This window comes from Lolium rigidum, chromosome 6 (assembly GCF_022539505.1).
Source record: "Lolium rigidum isolate FL_2022 chromosome 6, APGP_CSIRO_Lrig_0.1, whole genome shotgun sequence".
NCBI classification, from domain to species: Eukaryota; Viridiplantae; Streptophyta; class Magnoliopsida; order Poales; family Poaceae; genus Lolium; species Lolium rigidum.
The window spans coordinates 66,993,821-67,014,605 of NC_061513.1; the positions used below are offsets into that span (position 1 = coordinate 66,993,821).

Sequence of the window (20,785 nt, forward strand, 5' to 3'; positions counted from 1 at the left end):
GGTAAATGTCTGGTATCACATTTTTAGGATGGACAATAATACCCCCCACGTCTCTGATTTATCTCAAGGCAATCTGGTATATTTACTATTATATAAAGTGAAACCTGTGGTGATGGTACATCCGTGGTGTCACACTTCTCTTTATTTACACAACAAATGCCACCGCAGAGTCAAACCTAAATACAGAACAACAACCTGTGGAGCCATCACGATCCTGAAATCACTCGGCCAAACTGTTTGCAACAAACCCACGGAGCGCCCTCCCCTCTATAACCATCGACTTGGCTAACAAACTTGGTAACAAACTGGTTTATCTCAATAAATAATTCAAACTTCCTAACTACTCCGTATATGAGACGGTCCGCCACAGCTTGGCTTATCTCAAGTAAAGATAACTTCCTAAAGATATGCATCGGCCTGCCCAGAACTCATCGCGCTACTCATCACAATAACGAGCTGCCACCTCTTCCATCATAGTTCTTCTGCGCCGTTGCCGACTCCATATCGATCACCAAGTTCACGAACACCAAGGACCTCTACCAGCAGCATCTTACCGTCAGGATCATAAGGTTCTCCACCGCCGCTGTAGCATACAATGATACAACCCGCACCTGCTGCCGACGTCTCATCGATCAGCGGGGCATCTCTGTGGTTACCAGTGCAGCATCACATCTCGTCCAAATCGTTCTCCAGGTATTCCTCCGGCGCCAAGCTGATGAGAATAAGTCATTAATTATACATGGATTGCATAGCAGTAGAATAAAAATGATGGCATGCTCCTGATTACCTGGTACTTCGTTCAGGTTGACCAGGGCCTCTGGTAGAGGTAGCCCATTGCCCTGTAAAGGCACTTCAGCATCCAGTACTATAGTTACGGCCATCTTCAGCATTGTCTTCTTCCTCTCTCATCTCCCCATCTTGCTGATTAGGGGGTCATAATTCACCCCGTCGCTGCCCATCTCCAATCCAAACCATCATTGGCATCGTCTTCCTCGACAATAAACTCCCAAGATATCTGGTGTGTGACACCTGCGATCAGTCAAACCCAATCCACCGTTACATACTTACATATGATGTTGTTCCAAAAGTAATAATCCCTCCGTCCCACCAAGATTGTCTCGGATCTGTCAAATTTTGGATGTATCTAGACACTAGATACGTCTAAATTTTGACAAGTCTCAGATAATCTTGATGGGACGGAGGGAGTACATAGGTTGTGTGGCTTGTTATCAACAACTGATATTCGTAGATTAGCACATGCACATACACATAATGTTGTTTTGTTTCCATATATTTCATTTGAATATTTGATTGATTACTGAATAACTTTGCACATATATACCATTTTTATGCAGATGTCACAACCACGAGAACATGCATGTGAATATTACCCTCGCGTCATCTCATCTAACTGGTGAAACTTGCAATGGTATCATCCTACACCGTTACATTTTCAGCACTGCATGCATCTGAATATAGCTACACTAACTGTCATACATATAGATTCAGGAACCTTAACGTTTCAATATTCTAATATTAATGCATTCTTCTCCAAAGGTGAACGGCTTGAAGCTGCTTGCTCCCGTGACCTTGCACTGCTCCAGGGTGAACCAAGCAATGGTGAACTTACTTTGACAACCCCGGCTGATCGTCAACACAAGACAATTGCAAACATGATAAAAGACAAAAAAATCAAGCAAGACGAGAACGTGACAGAGCACGAAGAAATAGCTTAACAGCCGAACAAAAGGAGGAGATGAATGCCCGAAGAAGAGCAGCCAGACAAAACAAAACAATAGATGAGAGGAATGCCTGGCAGAGGCAGGAAAGGAAAAATGTACCAGCCAAAGAGAGACAAGAGATGAATGCTCGTCGAAGAGAACGTAGGAAGGACATACCACGTGAGGAAAGGCAGGCACTGCTAGCTCTACGCAACGCGAGACTCGCAGATAAACGGAACATTCCATGCGTTGAATCCATTGCAATACCGTCCCCATATGCAGCTACTTTGCATCCATCCGCTTACCGAAACTGATATAAATAATAAATTGTGTTACATGCCGATTTAGTCCATCTACTGAAATTCAAACAAAATAAAGCCCTAGACTATTCAATCGACTGAGGAGTCATAAGGTCCTGATGAACTTCGTCATTATATTGAACTTGTGACAGATCTTCTCTACTTAGATGATTTAGTCATTGTATCTATTTAGACGCATCATGTAGAGTATTTTCTTAGTTTTATAAAAGTATGCAGACAAAATTGTAAGCACCATGCTGCATGTTGTTCATGTGTGCATTTATCTTTCAGAAGCGGAAGTCGGTGCTTGAGGGGAAATTCCCCTTAAAATAACTCTTATAAAAATTCCCTTAAAATAAATCTTATAAAAATTGTGTGTCCGCAAGTCAACAAATTTTCAATGAACTTTTGGGTATTAGTTTGTATCGCAGTTTATGTTCCCGTGCATTGGAATGCCCGTGGCATAGATTAATATGGGTAAAAGAAAAGAATGTGTTACCAACTTAGCTCATTAATTCATTTCTAGGACTTCAAATAAAGATGAAATAGACTCAAAGATCATATCATTGAAAACTCTGCAAATTAAGTTGAATGTTTGGATCCAGAGTGTAAAAACATCAATCTGAAAATATGACCTGAATGATATTAGCTACTAAACAACAGACAGTAGATATATATGTAATATATAAACATATATCAACACAAACGATAATATAGAACTAAAGTCTCTTACCTTGATAACAAAATCTTTCAGGCTTCGGTCGACCTTCCGCGAAACAAGTAAATGAAGAGCAGTAAACATTAGCTGTAAACAGGAGCCAAATCTTCAAAAAAATTGCAAAACATTTTCTAGATTAAGTAAAATATATATAAGTATTAGCAACACTGACCTGTTTCTCAAGGTTGTCTCGGTGTTTCAGATTTGAAGGTGATGATAAATTGTTTGAACAAAATGACTCAAGAAGTCGAGGCCCTTGAACAACTTCTGCAAATGAGTTACCCATAATCTGCAAACGAAGAGGAAATGAGCTACTAGCAGAAGTGAACCTTTACGCACAGTTTCTTCTAATAAAAATGTTGGACATTTAGAATTAGATGCATGTTCAGGAAAAATAATGGTCATTGTGATATTTTTACTTTGTATATAGGATTTTTCCCTTGAGTGCAAACCATGTTAGTTCAGATTTCATTTGGAATCAATAATAAACTGTATAAAAATACCAGCTATACAATTCTCTAAAAAAAATCAAAATAGTAACATCATCAAGAATAATGAATAAGCAAAGTTTCTGCTTGCACTACGCACAGAAGACCTGGTAATATCACTTTAAATCAAGACTATCAAGGTAGATCCGTTCAGGTTGACCAGGGCCTCTGGTAGAGGTAGCCCATTGCCCTGTAAAGGCACTTCAGCATCCAGTACTATAGTTATGGCCATCTTCAGCATTGTCTTCTTCCTCTCTCATCTCCCCATCTTGCTGATTAGGGGGTCATAATTCACCCCGTCGCTGCCCATCTCCAATCCAAACCATCATTGGCATCGTCTTCCTCCACAATAAACTCCCAAGATATCTGGTGTGTGACACCTGCGATCAGTCAAACCTAATCCACCGTTACATACTTACATATGATGTTGTTCCAAAAGTAATACTCCCTCCGTCCCACCAAGATTGTCTCGGATCTGTCAAATTTTGGATGTATCTAGACACTAGATACGTCTAAATTTTGACAAGTCTCAGATAATCTTGATGGGACGGAGGGAGTACATAGGTTGTGTGGCTTGTTATCAACAACTGATATTCGTAGATTAGCACATGCACATACACATAATGTTGTTTTGTTTCCATATATTTCATTTGAATATTTGATTGATTACTGAATAACTTTGCACATATATACCATTTTTATGCAGATGTCACAACCACGAGAACATGCATGTGAATATTACCCTCGCGTCATCTCATCTAACTGGTGAAACTTGCAATGGTATCATCCTACACCGTTGCATTTTCAGCACTGCATGCATCTGAATATAGCTACACTAACTGTCATACATATAGATTCAGGAACCTTAACGTTTCAATATTGTAATATTAATGCATTCTTCTCCAAAGGTGAACGGCTTGAAGCTGCTTGCTCCCGTGACCTTGCACTGCTCCAGGGTGAACCAAGCAATGGTGAACTTACTTTGACAACCCCGGCTGATCGTCAACACAAGACAATTGCAAACATGATAAAAGACAAAAAATCAAGCAAGACGAGAACGTGACAGAGCACGAAGAAATAGCTTAACAGCCGAACAAAAGGAGGAGATGAATGCCCGAAGAAGAGCAGCCAGACAAAACAAAACAATAGATGAGAGGAATGCCTGGCAGAGGCAGGAAAGGAAAAATGTACCAGCCAAAGAGAGAGAAGAGATGAATGCTCGTCGAAGAGAACGTAGGAAGGACATACCACCTGAGGAAAGGCAGGCACTGCTAGCTCTACGCAACGCGAGACTCGCAGATAAACGGAACAATCCATGCGTTGAATCCATTGCAATACCGTGCCCATATGCAGCTACTTTGCATCCATCCGCTTACCGGAACTGATATAAATAATAAATTGTGTTACATGCCGATTTAGTCCATCTACTGAAATTCAAACAAAATAAAGCCCTAGACTATTCAATCGACTGAGGAGTCATAAGGTCCTGATGAACTTCGTCATTATATTGAACTTGTGACAGATCTTCTCTACTTAGATGATTTAGTCATTATATCTATTTAGACGCATCATGTAGAGTATTTTCTTAGTTTTATAAAAGTATGCAGACAAAATTGTAAGCACCATGCTGCATGTTGTTCATGTGTGCATTTATCTTTCAGAAGCAGAAGTCGGTGCTTGAGGGGAAATTCCCCTTAAAATAACTCTTACAAAAATTCCCTTAAAATAAATCTTATAAAAATTGTGTGTCCGCAAGTCAACAAATTTTCAATGAACTTTTGGGTATTAGTTTGTATCGAAGTTTATGTTCCCGTGCATTGGAATGCCCGTGGCGTAGATTAATATGGGTAAAAGAAAAGAATGTGTTACCAACTTAGCTCATTAATTCATTTCTAGGACTTCAAATAAAGATGAAATAGACTCAAAGATCATATCATTGAAAACTCTGCAAATTAAGTTGAATGTTTGGATCCGTAGTGTAAAAACATCAATCTGAAAATATGACCTGAATGATATTAGCTACTAAACAACAGACAGTAGATATATATGTAATATATAAACATATATCAACACAAACGATAATATAGAACTAAAGTCTCTTACCTTGATAACAAAATCTTTCAGGCTTCGGTCGTCCTTCCGCGAAACAAGTAAATGAAGAGCAGTAAACATTAGCTGTAAACAGGAGCCAAATCTTCAAAAAAATTGCAAAACATTTTTTAGATTAAGTAAAATATATATAAGTATTAGCAACACTGACCTGTTTCTCAAGGTTGTCTCGGTGTTTCAGATTTGAAGGTGATGATAAATTGTTTGAACAAAATGACTCAAGAAGTCGAGGCCCTTGAACAACTTCTGCAAATGAGTTACCCATAATCTGCAAACGAAGAGGAAATGAGCTACTAGCAGAAGTGAACCTTTACGCACAGTTTCTTCTAATAAAAATGTTGGACATTTAGAATTAGATGCATGTTCAGGAAAAATAATGGTCATTGTGATATTTTTACTTTGTATATAGGATTTTTCCCTTGAGTGCAAACCATGTTAGTTCAGATTTCATTTGGAATCAATAATAAATTGTATAAAAATACCAGCTATACAATTCTCTAAAAAAATCAAAATAGTAACATCATCAAGAATAATGAATAAGCAAAGTTTCTGCTTGCACTACGCACAGAAGACCTGGTAATATCACTTTAAATCAAGACTATCAAGGTAGATCCGTGAACAAAAGATAGCAAAAGCTTCAGCTTTGCACTCCTGACTGGCCATGGGTTGGTACATCTATCAACAGCGCAAAGTTCCTCACCACCTCCTCAAATGGGATCCTGCTCAAATATGTAAAAATAATAACTTGAAAGGGTCGTTATCTAAGCAAATAAGCTTGTTCATTTACTTGACAAAGAAACTTAATATACAGACATTAGTAAATGGGGAAGTTCAGTTCACTACCATGCACTCAGAGTTTATAAGATGAATTATTAACATGACCTTAACTCAAAGCCTTGCAATATTATTTTACAACAAGTGGTTTTCAAGCTGTGACACTGGACCGTTTCAATGCATCTGGCTAACCTGTCCCATAACGGTTCTTCCCAACAGAATTCAATGCCTAAAAGGGACCAAACAAACTGGACATGAAGATGAGATGAAAATTAACTTTTTAAGAAAATAAGCAATGAGATGATTCAACAAGCTGGAGTACAGTACATTTTTCTAACCACAACAGCAGCAGCAACACCAACTAAGAAACTGTCGTCATTAACCACAAAAATAAATTGTGGAAATAAGAAAACAAAGAAACAAATAACAGAAAAAATAATCATACTATGCAGTCCTATGTAAGTAACATACAGACTTGTATACTGTATAAAGGGTATTACTGCAACTGAACATGTATCTCTATGCATAATCTAGGATTTCCACTAAAAAATATATGAAATAAATTACAAAATATACAACGTGTCACGAGAATCAATAGTTAGCTTACATTTTTGCATACCTTTCAGTAGTAATATCCATGTCAAATGTACTCAAGAACTTTCAAATTTCGCAAAACCTCTCATGAACCTCTTTACATTTCACACTGACCATCTTATGGTGATTTGGTACAGAGGATGATTTCTTCATCAGTGGCGGATCCAAGATTTTCATCAAGCCTGGGCATACTGTAAGGCCGGCCAAATTTTCATCAAAATAGATTGCGCCGCCACCCAAAAGCTAGGGGCGGTTGGGTCCGCCTATGTTCATCAGGCCATAATTTCCTTCACTTTCCAAAGTACCTCAGATCCCTGTAGTAGAAAAAGTTATTTCCCCGAACATCCATAATATATCAATCATTTGTGAAAAATTAACAGCACAACAGTGGTCCATTTAGAAAATGTATAGAATTTTCTAGCATTGAAAACATATATACCTTATGCAGTTGAAGTGTCTACTCCTCAAGAATTGGTGAATGTCCGAGCATGCAAAATATGCACTACGCACTGCCTGCCACTGCATGGGAGAAGATATTTAAGACCTGCTTGTTGTTGTGACTTCTAACCAAAAATAATGAGTAAGCAAAGTTTGTGCTTGCACTAGGCTCAAGTGTACAATTAGATCTAAAGGCAGACTCCTAGCTCCTAATTTCATTCAGGTTCAGGTTTTAGTATGCATACTGGTCTGCTCTCACCCATCAATGAAGGGAAAATGCCCTCTGCTGCATAAACTAATTTCTCCAAGTCTCCAAGTAAATAGATAGTGTTCAACAAAGAAATTATCTTCGCGATCTAAAATTGCATGATCTGAAGAAGTGAGCAGGGAGACACCAGCATGTGAAAATGATTAATCATTCATTCATTCATGCTCAACAAGATGGAATAACCTGCACTGAAGAGTAACTTGTTCAGCTTCAAGGAGGATCTCCCGGAGCAAGCTACAAACTTAAATCAACAGTGCTAGCTAGCGACGGCCCTGCCTCGCCTGCTTCCTGACGGCGACAAGGGCGAAGGAGTCGACCCTCAGACGGTGCTGTTACACGGAGATGAACTCCTCCGTCCGCCTGTTCACCTCCTACTCCTCGGTCGCATCACCGGCCGTTCCCTCTTCGTGCTCGCCGCCATCCGCACTCCTCCGTTCACCACCAGCACCATGGAGCCGTCAGCGGCAACGGACGCTGGTCCCACGCCCTCCTCAACACGCCTCTTGGCCTGCCTCTTCTGGAGCTCCCTCGCGCCCTCATCGCCAGCCGCTGGCGCCGCGGCATCCCAACGCCGCCTCGGCGGGGAGAAACACTGGAGGGGTGGGGGCGTGGAAGAGCAGCTCGCCGAGCCTGATCCGCGAGCACCAGAGCGAGCGCGGCCCGCGCGACCGAGCGTAGCGGTGGGGATCTTCGGGAATCCACTCCGCTGGTAGGGATCTTATGAAGAAAGTGAGTGACGGAGGACCAGAAGAGTGAGTCAGTCACTTTTCTTGACGTCTCGCCTTCGCCTGTTATTAACTGATGAGACTGTCCGTGCGACAAGTACGTTGCAGGTGGATCACTGTTGCGGTCAGAAACCCACCGGCGAGCAGCGATGGACAACACAGTAGAACCGGGAGGCTCCCAGGACTGCGGCTGGCCCTGGTCCCTCCGAGCGACGGTCCGCAAAGACTCGGCACGCACGTCCGATGCTGGTGCAAGGGCGTGCCACCTGACCTATACCTGGTCAGGAAGGTGTTGGATTTGCCTCGCTTAGTTTCCTGCATGGCATACACGTAAACATTAAATACGAGCCTCGATCGGCTCTCGAGGTTGTCCTGTGAATCGGCTCAAGGAGCCGATCCACCCATGATCCGTACGAGGTGTACGAATATATGGTGGTCCCGCTTGATCAAAATAAAGCTAAAACGACCTACTACGATTTAGGGTTTTCACCACATAATCGGAACATCCTACTCGTGATTGAGCTCGGCGGCCACGCACGGTGATCGTAAACCGACCCTAGACAAGGCCTAAAAACCAACATGAAGTTGATCCCCGGAACATCCTGTCTAGGGCTAGCAAACTACACCCTACGCGCCACTCGGATCCTTCAACCCGTTTGTAAGGCCTAACTATGCAGATATTAAACTAATCCTTGAAGAACAAGGAGCAATCATAACGGATCGGATCTACTAAATAATGATCAAGCGGGGTGCCGCTCTTACACCTAAGATAGGTGTAAGGGCGGCTAGACGTCTAAGGGTTGCACGACGACAGCATATGATACGATGAACAATGCTAACCCTAACACATCTATGATAACTACGTTGCTCGCCATCAACAAGGCTTCGAGCACGAGCAACGCATGAACAACGAATAAACGTGTATCGCCTAGATCGCAAGATGCGATCTAGGCAGCATGATGCTTACCCGGAAGAAAACCCTCGAGACAAGGGAGTTGGCGATGCGCCTAGATTGATTTGTGGTGAACGTGATTGTTGTTTATTTCATAAACCCTAGATACATATTTATAGTCCGTAGACTTTCTAACGTGGGAATAATCCCAACCGGGCACGAGCCAAACTCTATCTAATCGACACGTATCCTACTATATTACAGATACACGGGCAAACTAGCCCAAACTTTGCATATAAGGCCGATTCATGTATTCCTTCCATGTATATCCTTCAAGCCCATCTCCAATCGCGGCCCACCTCTGATCCGGTCAAATTCTGGTGATAACACATGCCCCCTGGTTTTGGAAACGACAATTCCAAAATCACTCTGCTTTTTCTTCGTCGGGTCATGTCGTGGCGGAGCAGAACCGTCGCAGTATCCTTCATCATGATGCCTTGCCTCTTCCACTTCTCCGCGTGACCTGGCAATCAATTTTTTTTTGTTGGGCACCACTTCCTCGGAAACTGCTGTGGCATTGAATCTCCACTATATCCCCTTTTATTTAACCGCTCCAAACAGTTTGCTTCTTCATCCCCTTCGCATTAGCACTCCAAAAGCCCTCCTGTGCCACCATGTCTTCTTCCTCCTCTCGCCTCATCGGGTCTTTCCACCCAATCCTCCTCCTCCCGCGAGCCGACGCCGGAGTGGGACCCGGAGGAGGCCCATGCGGCCAACATCCGCCGCGCCATCGAAGCCGGGGAGGAGTCCAGTCACGACTTCTCCGTCCGTTCTGAGGACGACAAGTCCTCGATCGACGGGGAAAGTGACCTCCGCTTCCTTGCCGACGGGGAAATGGAGGAGGAGAGCGATGACGATCGCTTCTCCTGGGACGATTTTACCTCCTCCGAGGAGGAGGAGGAGGAGGAGGACGACGACACCTCCTCCGACGAACCGCCGGCCAAGCGCTTCTGCCCCTGGCCGGGGAACCTCAGCGACTTCGACAGCGACGACGACGACACTGACGAGGAGGACGAGGACAACGAGGGCCCTGTCGGCGGCCGCTGCAGCAGCGACGACGAGCCCACCGGGAGTAGCGCCGACAGTGGCGATGACAGCGACGACGAGGGCAGCGACGGCCCATAGATAGGACCCTTAGCATAGGATCAGTAGTAGTAGATGGGGCAATGTATCCCCTGGTACTTCATTTTGGGAGCAATCAGCTCTTTATGTAAGAAATCCCGTTTATCAATGAAGAATTTCCCCCAATTTGATTTTGCCGACTCCCTTTATGTTAATTTAGCCGATTTCCCCTCATACTGACTTTGCCGATTGTCAACTTAGCCAATGCTTAATGAGCCGATGGCGACACATCGGTCCCTCATAATCCGTCCTTCATCTCTTCGACTGATGACTTTGAGCTCTGGTGGATAATGTGGAAGACCAATGCCTTCAAGAGAGCCCTAGGATCGCTGCTGAAACGACTTGACACTGAAGCCGATACTTCTGCAGAACAGATGTCACTTGCTCGCAAATCTCCTCATTGATACTTTATAACCCTGCTCTGTTTCTTTGCAGCAACCAGATGGCCCAGAGCCAACTCCCTACCGGTGATGATGGATCCCTCTTTAAATTCCTCCTACCAGCTCCGAGTGATCCTCTCCTGCAAGAACTCACCACCTTTGAAGAAGGTTATGAGGGAGGGCCGACCGATGAAACCCCAATCGGCTTCTAAAAACAGAGTATCTACCGAGTCGGTTGCCCCCGAGCCTCGGTCAAGGCGAGAACGGCGGTGAACACACACGGTTCGGTCGAAGAGCCTCAAACTCGGGCAATCTTGAGACGACCAAACTCCACCAAAAAAGGGCAGGGCAGCTCCATCCTCTCCTCGGCTCAACTTGGCCAAACCGACAGCAGAAACATCAGAGCCGATCGCCTCTTCCGCCGTTGAAAGCCGATATTGCAGACGAAACACCAACGGCTTAATGAGCAAAAGGCTACCTTGTACGCCAAACTGACGCTTCTGACAGCACTGCTGACCTGGCGACCTTGCGCAAAGGGTTGGAGGTTGATACGTCTCCGACGTATCGATAATTTCTTATGTTCCATGCCACATTATTGATGATATCTACATGTTTTATTCACACTTTATGTCATATTCGTGCATTTTCTGGAACTAACCTATTAACAAGATGCCGAAGAGCCGATTCTGTCGTTTTCTCGCTATTTTTGGTTTCAGAAATCCTAGTAACGAAATATTCTCGGAATTGGACGAAATCAACGCCCGTGGTCCTATTTTGCCACGAAGCTTCCGGAAGACCGAAGAGGAGTCGAAGTGGGGCCACGAGGCGCCGCCACACTAGGGCGGCGCGGCCCGGGCCCCGGCCGCGCCGACCTAGGGTGTGGGGCCCTCGTGTGGCCCCCGCGTTGCCCTTCCGCCTACTTAAAGCCTCCGTCGCGAAACCCCCAGCATCGAGAGCCACGATACGGAAAACCTTCCGGAGACGCCGCCGCCGCCAATCCCATCTCGGGGGATTCCGGAGATCTCCTCCGGCACCCTGCCGGGAGAGGGGATTCATCTCCCGGAGGACTCTTCACCGCCATGGTCGCCTCCGGAGTGATGAGTGAGTAGTTCACCCCTGGACTATGGGTCCATAGCAGTAGCTAGATGGTTGTCTTCTCCTCATTGTGCTTCATTGTTGGATCTTGTGAGCTGCCTAACATGATCAAGATCATCTATCTGTAATGCTATATGTTGTGTTTGTCGGGATCCGATGGATAGAGAATACCATGTTATGTTAATTATCAAGTTATTATCTATGTGTTGTTTATGATCTTGCATGCTCTCCGTTATTAGTAGAGGCTCTGGCCAAGTTGATGCTAGTAACTCCAAGAGGGAGTATTTATGCTCGATAGTGGGTTCATGTCTCCGTGAATCTGGGGAGTGACGAAACCCCTAAGGTTATGGATGTCTTGTTGCCACTAGGGATAAAACATTGATGCTATGTCCGAGGATGTAGTTATTGATTACATTACGCGCAATACTTAATGCAATTGTCCGTTGTTTTGCAACTTAATACCGGAAGGGGTTCGGATGATAACCCGAAGGTGGACTTTTTAGGCATAGATGCAGCTGGATGGCGGTCTATGTACTTTGTCGTAATGCCCAATTAAATCTCACTGTACTTATCATGACATGTATGTGCATTGTTATGCCCTCTCTAATTGTCAATTGCCCGACTGTAATTTGTTCACCCAACATGCTTTTATCTTATGGGAGAGACACCTCTAGTGAACTGTGGACCCCGGTCCATTCTTTTATACTTGAAATACAAATCTGCTGCAATACTTGTTCTTTACTTGTTTTCTTGCAAACAATCATCTTCCACACAATACGGTTAACCCTTTGTTACAGCAAGCCGGTGAGATTGACAACCTCACTTTGTTTCGTTGGGGCAAAGTACTTTGGTTGTGTTGTGCGGAGTTCCACGTTGGCGCCGGAATCTCCGGTGTTGCGCCGCACTACATCCCGCCGCCATCAACCTTCAACGTGCTTCTTGACTCCCTACTGGTTCGATTAAACCTTGGTTTCTAACCGAGGGAAACTTGCCGCCGTGCGCATCACACCTTCCTCTTGGGGTTCCCAACGGACGTGTCAGCCTACACGCATCAAGCAAATTTCCGGCGCCGTTGCCGGGGACCCGAAGAAAAGTTACTCCACAAAGATTTCTAACTCCCACGTCAACCGTACGCCAGCAGCAAATTTCCGGCGCCGTTGCCGGGGAGATCAAGACACGCTCGCAAGGGGAGTCTCCACTTCCCAATCTCTTTACTTTGTTTTTGTCTTGCTTTATTTTATTTACTACTTTGTTTGCTGCATTATATCAAAACACAAAAAAAAATTAGTTGCTAGCTTTACTTTATTTACTGTCTTGTTTTCTATATCAAAAACACACAAAAAATTAGTTACTTACATTTACTTTATCCAGTTTGCTTTATTTACTACTGTTAAAATGAGTAATCCTGAAGTTGAAGTTCGTTCGTTTAAGCAACAAGGGGGAGAATGTTTAAAAGATGCTTGGTATAGAATTAGTGATGCCCATAATAGGTGCACTAAGAAACACTCCACCACTATTCTACTCAGGAATTTTTATGTTGGTATCTCTAGCTGGAATAGATATGTTCTTGATTGTCTCGCGGGAGGTAACTTCCTAGGCGCTCCCGCTTTAGAAGCTAGTTGCATTATTGAGAGTTTATTTGGAACACCACCTGTTAATGAAACTAAAATTGAAACCTCCCTTGAGGATGTTATGAAAAAATTGGAAACCATAGAGAAAAAATTTCCGAGTGTTGGAACTAAGTTGGAGATGTTACTTGATAAAGCTGATGAACTTGATAAATCCTTAGGAGGAATTGATGAAAGAATTAGTGTCCTAGGAACTTGTGTTGACCATGATAATCAAATTAATAGGATTGGCGAACTTGAAAAAGCTATGGGAACCTTGGGTTCAACCTTTTCATCTTTACAGTTTAGAGAGAAAGCTTATGTGGGAAAGAAGAAAAAGTTTATGTATGTCTCTAAAGTGCCTAAACCAAAGAAATATTATTATAGGCCTAAAATTGACAAAACCCTTAGTACCACTACAGATGGGGGAGCTTATGATATCAATGCTCCATCTTTCGATAATACTTGATACACACTTTCTGCGCCTAGCTGAAAGGTGTTAAAGAAAAGCGCTTATGGGAGACAACCCATGTTTTTACTACAGTATTTTTGTTTTATATTTGAGTCTTGGAAGTTGTTTACTACTGTAGCAACCTCTCCTTAACTTAGTTTTATGTTTTGTTGTGGCAAGTAAAGTCTTTGATAGTAAAGTAAATACTAGATTTGGATTACTGCGTAGAAACGCATTTCTTTGCTGTCACGAATCTGGGTCTAATTCTCTGTAGGTAACTCAGAAAATAAGCCAATTTACGTGAGTGATCCTCAACTTTCATTCAATTTGGGCATTTTCATTTGAGCAAGTCTGGTGCCCTAATAAAATCCATCTTTACGGACTGTTCTGTTTTGACAGATTCTGCCTTTTATTTCGCATTGCCTCTTTTGCTATGTTGGATGAATTTCTTTGATCCATTAATGTCCAGTAGCTTTATGCAATGTCCAGAAGTGTTAAGAATGATTGTGTCACCTCTGAACATGTTAATTTTTATTGTGCACTAACCCTCTAATGAGTTGTTTCGAGTTTGGTGTGGAGGAAAGGATCAAGAGAGGAGTATGATACAATATGATCAAGGAGAGTGAAAGCTCTAAGCTTGGGGATGCCCCGGTGGTTCACCCCTGCATATTTTAAGAAGACTCAAGCGTCTAAGCTTGGGGATGCCCAAGGCATCCCTTTCTTCATCGACAACATTATCAGGTTCCTCCCCTGAAACTATATTTTAATTCCGTCACATCTTATGCACTTTGCTTGGAGCGTCGGTTTGTTTTGTTTTTGTTTTGTTTGAATAAAATGGATCCTAGCATTCACTCGTATGGGAGAGAGACACGCTCCGTCGTAGCATATGGACAAGTATGTCCTTAGGCTTTACTCATAGTATTCATGGCGAAGTTTCTTCTTCGTTAAATTGTTATATGGTTGGAATTGGAAAATGCTACATGTAGTAATTCTAAAATGTCTTGGATAATTTGATACTTGGCAATTGTTGTGCTCATGTTTAAGCTCTTGCATCATATACTTTGCACCCATTAATGAAGAAACACTTAGAGCTTGCTAATTTGGTTTAAATATTTGGTTTCTCTAGAGTCTAGATAATATCTAGTATTGAGTTTTGAACAACAAGGAAGACGGTGTAGAGTCTTATAATGCTTTCAATATGTCTTTTATGTGAGTTTTGCTGCACCGTTCATCCTTGTGTTTGTTTCAAATAACCTTGCTATCCTAAACCTTGTATCGAGAGGGAATACTTCTCATGCATCCAAAATCCTTGAGCCAACCACTATGCCACTTGTGTCCACCATACCTACCTACTACATGGTATTTATCCGCCATTCCAAAGTAAATTGCTTGAGTGCTACCTTTAAAATTCCATCATTCGCCTTTGCAATATATAGCTCATGGGACAAATAGCTTAAAAACTATTGTGGTATTGAATATGTACTTATGCACTTTATCTCTTATTAAGTTGCTTGTTGTGCGATAACCATGTTTTCCGGGGACGCCATCAACTATTATTTGTTGAATATCATGTGAGTTGCTATGCATGTCCGTCTTGTCCGAAGTAAGAGAGATCTACCACCTTAATGGTTGGAGCATGCATATTGTTAGAGAAGAACATTGGGCCGCTAACTAAAGCCATGAATCATGGTGGAAGTTTCAGTTTTGGACATATATCCTCAATCTCATATGAGAATAATAATTGTTGCCACATGCTTATGCATTAAAGAGGAGTCCATTATCTGTTGTCCATGTTGTCCCGGTATGGATGTCTAAGTTGAGAATAATCAAAAGCGAGAAATCCAAAATGCGAGCTTTCTCCTTAGACCTTTGTACGGGCGGCATGGAGGTACCCCATTGTGACACTTGGTTAAAACATGTGTATTGCGATGATCCGGTAGTCCAAGCTAATTAGGACAAGGTGCGGGCACTATTAGTATACTATGCATGAGGCTTGCAACTTGTAGGATATAATTTACATAACTCATATGCTTTATTACTACCGTTGACAAAATTGTTTCATGTTTTCAAAATAAAAGCTCTAGCACAAATATAGCAATCGATGCTTTCCTCTTTGAAGGACCATTCTTTTTTACTTTTATGTTGAGTCGGTTCACCTATCTCTCTCCACCTCAAGAAGCAAACACTTGTGTGAACTGTGCATTGATTCCTACATACTTGCATATTGCACTTGTTATATTACTCTATGTTGACAATTATCCATGAGATATACATGTTACAAGTTGAAAGCAACCGCTGAAACTTAATCTTCCTTTGTGTTGCTTCAATACCTTTACTTTGATTTATTGCTTTATGAGTTAACTCTTATGCAAGACTTATTGATGCTTGTCTTGAAGTACTATTCATGAAAAGTCTTTGCTTTATGATTCACCTGTTTACTCATGTCATTACCATTGTTTTGATCGCTGCATTCATTACATATGTTTACAAATAGTATGATCAAGGTTATGATGGCATGTCACTTCGAAATTATCTTTGTTATCGTTTTACCTCGCTCGGGACGAGCGTAACTAAGCTTGGGGATGCCGATACGTCTCCGACGTATCGATAATTTCTTATGTTCCATGCCACATTATTGATGATATCTACATGTTTTATGCACACTTTATGTCATATTCGTGCATTTTCTCGGAACTAACCTATTAACAAGATTCCGAAGAGCCGATTGTCTGTTTTCTCGCTGTTTTTGGTTCCGAAATCCTAGTAACGAAATATTCTCGGAATTGGACGAAATCAACGCCCGGGGTCCTATTTTGCCACGAAGCTTCCGAAGACCGAAGAGGAGTCGAAGTGGGGCCACGAGGCGCCGCCACACTAGGGCGGCGCGGCCCGTGCCCCGGCCGCGCCGACCTAGGGTGTGGGGCCCTCGTGTGGCCCCCGCGTTGCCCTTCCGCCTACTTAAAGCCTCCGTCGCGAAACCCCCGCACCGAGAGCCACGATACGGAAAACCTTCCGGAGACGCCGCCGCCGCCAATCCCATCTCGGGGATTCTCGAGATCTCCTCCGGCACCCTGCCGGGAGAGGGGATTCATCTCCCGGAGGACTCTTCACCGCCATGGTCGCCTCCGGAGTGATGAGTGAGTAGTTCACCCCCGGACTATGGGTCCATAGCAGTAGCTAGATGGTTGTCTTCTCCTCATTGTGCTTCATTGTTGGATCTTGTGAGCTGCCTAACATGATCAAGATCATCTATCCGTAATGCTATATGTTGTGTTTGTCGGGATCCGATGGATAGAGAATACCATGTTATGTTAATTATCAAGTTATTACCTATGTGTTGTTTATGATCTTGCATGCTCTCCGTTATTAGTAGAGGCTCGGCCAAGTTGATGCTAGTAACTCCAAGAGGGAGTATTTATGCTCGATAGTGGGTTCATGTCTCCGTGAACTGCGGGAGTGACAGAAACCCCTAAGGTTATGGATGTGCTCGTTGCCACTAGGGATAAAACATTGATGCTATGTCCGAGGATGTAGTTATTGATTACATTACGCGCAATACTTAATGCAATTTTTCGTTGTTTTGCAACTTAATACCGGAAGGGGTTCGGATGATAACCTCGAAGGTGGACTTTTTAGGCATAGATGCGAGCTTGGATGGCGGTCTATGTACTTTGTCGTAATGCCCAATTAAATCTCACTCGTACTTATCATGACATGTATGTGCATTGTTATGCCCTCTCTATTTGTCAATTGCCCGACCGTAATTTGTTCACCCAACATGCTTTTATCTTATGGGAGAGACACCTCTAGTGAACTCGTGGACCCCGGTCCATTCTTTTATACCTGAAATACAAATCTGCCGCAATACTTGTTCTTTACTCGTTTTCTTGCAAACAATCATCTTCCACACAATACGGTTAACCCTTTGTTACAGCAAGTCGGTGAGATTGACAACCTCACTGTTTCGTTGGGGCAAAGTACTTTGGTTGTGTTGTGCAGGTTCCACGTTGGCGCCGGAATCTTTGGTGTTGCGCCGCACTACATCCCGCCGCCATCAACCTTCAACGTGCTTCTTGACTCCTACTGGTTCGATTAAACCTTGGTTTCTAACTGAGGGAAACTTGCCGCTGTGCGCATCACACCTTCCTCTTGGGGTTCCCAATGGACGTGTCAGCTACATGCATCAGAGGTCTTCGAAGAAAAGGTTCGGGCAACAAAATCAGCTCATTGTTCACTCCCTCAAGGAAGCAGAAGGCCTCGAAGCTGAACTGAAGACCGACTTGGTCGAAATCCGCGTCTTGTACTAGAGTCGATGTCTGTGCATCGGCTTTGTTTCTTAGTTCTAAAGTCGATGTCTGTGCATCGGCTGTACATCGTGAGAAATTTTTTACTGGCCGATTTTTCTATCGGCCCCCAATATTTCACTGCACATGTTCATCTGATTAGGTGCCCCCCGAGCCGAATCCGCTGGTAACCGCGGATATCGGCTCGTAGTTAGCCAAGGCACCGTATTTGAACGTCGGCTCCGTTAGGACCAATGTTGACTTTTTCCAGCTCATCAGCCGACGTAAAACCGTTGCCCATTAGATCGACGTTGAACATAGGCGGAACGTATGGTGAAGATAATTTTGGCCGATTGCTGGAATCGGCCTCCATGTTGATTGAATCGCTCAATGAAGGTTTTGCAATGTTTGTCCATAGATCTTTGGGGCCGATCACAAGGATCGGCCTCGCCACGTTCATCCATAGATTTGTTCTTGCTAAACGGTCAGGCCGGTGGATAAGACCATCCTAACCCCGTCCTTCGTGACGTTGATGCGCTCGCAGTCGTTCAAATTGATGCCTGAGAGTGGCTCTTGGCCTGTTGTCTCCCAAACGTTCATGCCAGCCGTTGAAATCTCGGCTGAATCATCTGCGTGGACGACCTCTACTTCATCTCCATCCTACTGTATCAAGCATTGGTGCATCGTGGATGGAATGCAACAGCTTGGCGTGGATCCAATCTCTCCCTAGCGAGGACATCATAGGTGCTCTTGCTATCGACAATAAAGAACGTCGTAGGGATGGTTTTCCTTCCTACGGTCAGATCCACGTTCAGAACACCTTGTGCGTCAGATGCTTGTCCGTTGAAATCGCTCAATGTAACGTTGGTCTTGACCAGATCCGAGCTAGAGCGTCCCAACCGACGAAGCATGGAGTATGGCATAATGTTGACTGCCGCTCCGGTGTCCACCAACATCTTGTTGACAGAGCTGCCCATTGATATAGCCTCGCCAAGTACAAGGCCTTCGGTGTCCGTAGCTTCTTTCTCGTGGCTTCTCAAAGATAACCGGTCGTGGGCCGCAGTCAAGTTGCGCCACGGGTGCTTCGTCTAATCCTGGAGCACTAAACTCCGTCGGAAGGATGAACACCATGTTTGTGCCAACCGATGTCTCATCATCGGCTTTCTTTTGTATGGGGCGCCACTCTTTCCTTTGTGGCCGACCTTCTTCGTCCAGGGGTCGCTGAATTTTCGCGGCCAGATCAGGCCGCGCCTTCCTTAACGTGTGCAGGTATAACCTTTCGGCTTCCTCCAAACCACGTAGTCGCTGAACCCTACGCTTTTGGGAACGGCTGAGTCCATCAGGGCACCACCTTGGCCGGTGGTACTTATCTTCTTCTTCTTCATCATCGTCTTCTAACTCCTCGAGATCTTTTACCCGAGAGGACTCAGCGTGTTTGTTCCGAGGCGGGAGAGGCCCTAGACGTTTGAACAGGGACACGTTAGTTGCATCCTTCTTCTTTTGTCTACATTCTGGGCAGTTGCCGATTGTAGGCAATCGGCTTATTTCTGAATCCCAGCAGTGTCTGAAGAAGGGACAGTCCCAGTGACTATCCACGTCGTCTTGCTCTCTCGACTTTTCCTTGGCGTGGCGCTCATATCTTTCCTCATCGCGATCATGCCGACGATGTCTCCTGGCATCCCTAGCCAGACGATTTCTTTCGTCCTCGCTGTTGTATCGTCGGCGTTGGTCGTATTGACTCACATATTTGTTGAGGAGGTGATCAGAGAGAGGTCGCTGATATCACACATTCCTCACTTCTCCCTCTCGTGATGTAGCGCTTGCCATCGTGCCGGAGCCGATCGCGTGGAACGGCTTCCTCCGTGTCCTTGCTATGAGAGCAACCGCCCTCGTCTCCGTCCTTAGCGCAGTGGTGCCCAGGTCCTACCATGTTGATGTTGAACGAGAATCTTGGTCGGCACCCTCCAGGGTAAGTGCACTCCACCAGGTTAACGGCGGGGAAGGGGTGTGTGTCGACCTTCATGGCGTATCGGCTGAAAATTAGACGCCCTTGTTCTATCGCCATTTGGACTCTGCCGCCGCCACACCCGCAGTCGTTGGTGGCATGGGTGAACGTGTTATGCCACTTGCAGTATGGCTTTCCGTTCAGCTCCTGCGCCGTGGGGATCTTGTGGCCTTCGGGTACCTTTAGCTGTTTCTCCTTAAGGAAGAGGTCAAAAATTTGCTCAGCTTTGGTTACGTCGAAGTCAAACCCTCTTGGAGGACCTTGTGGCTTAACCCACTTGCAGGACACGGGGCTTGCCCCCCGAGTCCATTCAGCCACTGCTACCTCTTGATCTCCCGCAGAGCCTTCGTCTTCATCCGCCTCAACCAGGACCACCGCACGTTTGAATTTATCCCGGTAAACATCCGGGTGGCGCTGCTCATATGATGACAGCCTTCGCACCATGTGCGCCGATGAAGGGTACTCGCTTGGGAGGCCACGTCCTTGATCGGTGATGCGAGACCCACCACCGCCAACTCGATCGCTTCTTTTCAGCCACACGAGCCGAATAGCATCGGTTCCTAACGGTTCCGAAGCGCCGGATGTATTCGACACCGTTTCTCCGCGCTTCGTCGCACTTGTGCTAGATCGGCAATGCCGGTCTCGGAAGCCTCCGAGTGATACCGCATGTGGAACCGCTCCTCCAATCTGCCTAAGTCCGAATTGAGTCTCGGTGGCGACGATGTGTACCACCCGAAAGCCGATCCCGTGAGGGAC

At 44.5% G+C, this 20,785-nt stretch overlaps 2 long non-coding RNA genes across 9 annotated transcripts; both read right to left on the reverse strand.

The window, feature by feature from the left end:
* Window positions 1-198: 198 nt before the first annotated feature.
* LOC124662013 lies at window positions 199-1,429 on the reverse strand. The gene is made up of 2 exons (XR_006990342.1): window positions 788-1,429; window positions 199-712 (listed from the first exon to the last, which is right to left on the reverse strand). It is a non-coding gene; the product is annotated as an uncharacterized LOC124662013 (long non-coding RNA).
* A 2,025-nt stretch (window positions 1,430-3,454) lies between these two features.
* On the reverse strand, window positions 3,455-8,115 carry LOC124662014. 8 transcript variants are annotated; one of them, XR_006990348.1, is made up of 7 exons: window positions 7,593-8,113; window positions 7,143-7,222; window positions 6,729-7,017; window positions 5,487-6,054; window positions 5,330-5,401; window positions 4,475-4,607; window positions 3,455-3,606 (listed from the first exon to the last, which is right to left on the reverse strand). It is a non-coding gene; the product is annotated as an uncharacterized LOC124662014 (long non-coding RNA). The 8 variants fall into 8 exon arrangements; XR_006990349.1 differs by having other exon boundaries at window positions 4,478-4,607; window positions 5,330-5,362; window positions 7,593-8,112; XR_006990345.1 differs by having other exon boundaries at window positions 4,478-4,607; window positions 7,593-8,112.
* Window positions 8,116-20,785: the final 12,670 nt, after the last annotated feature.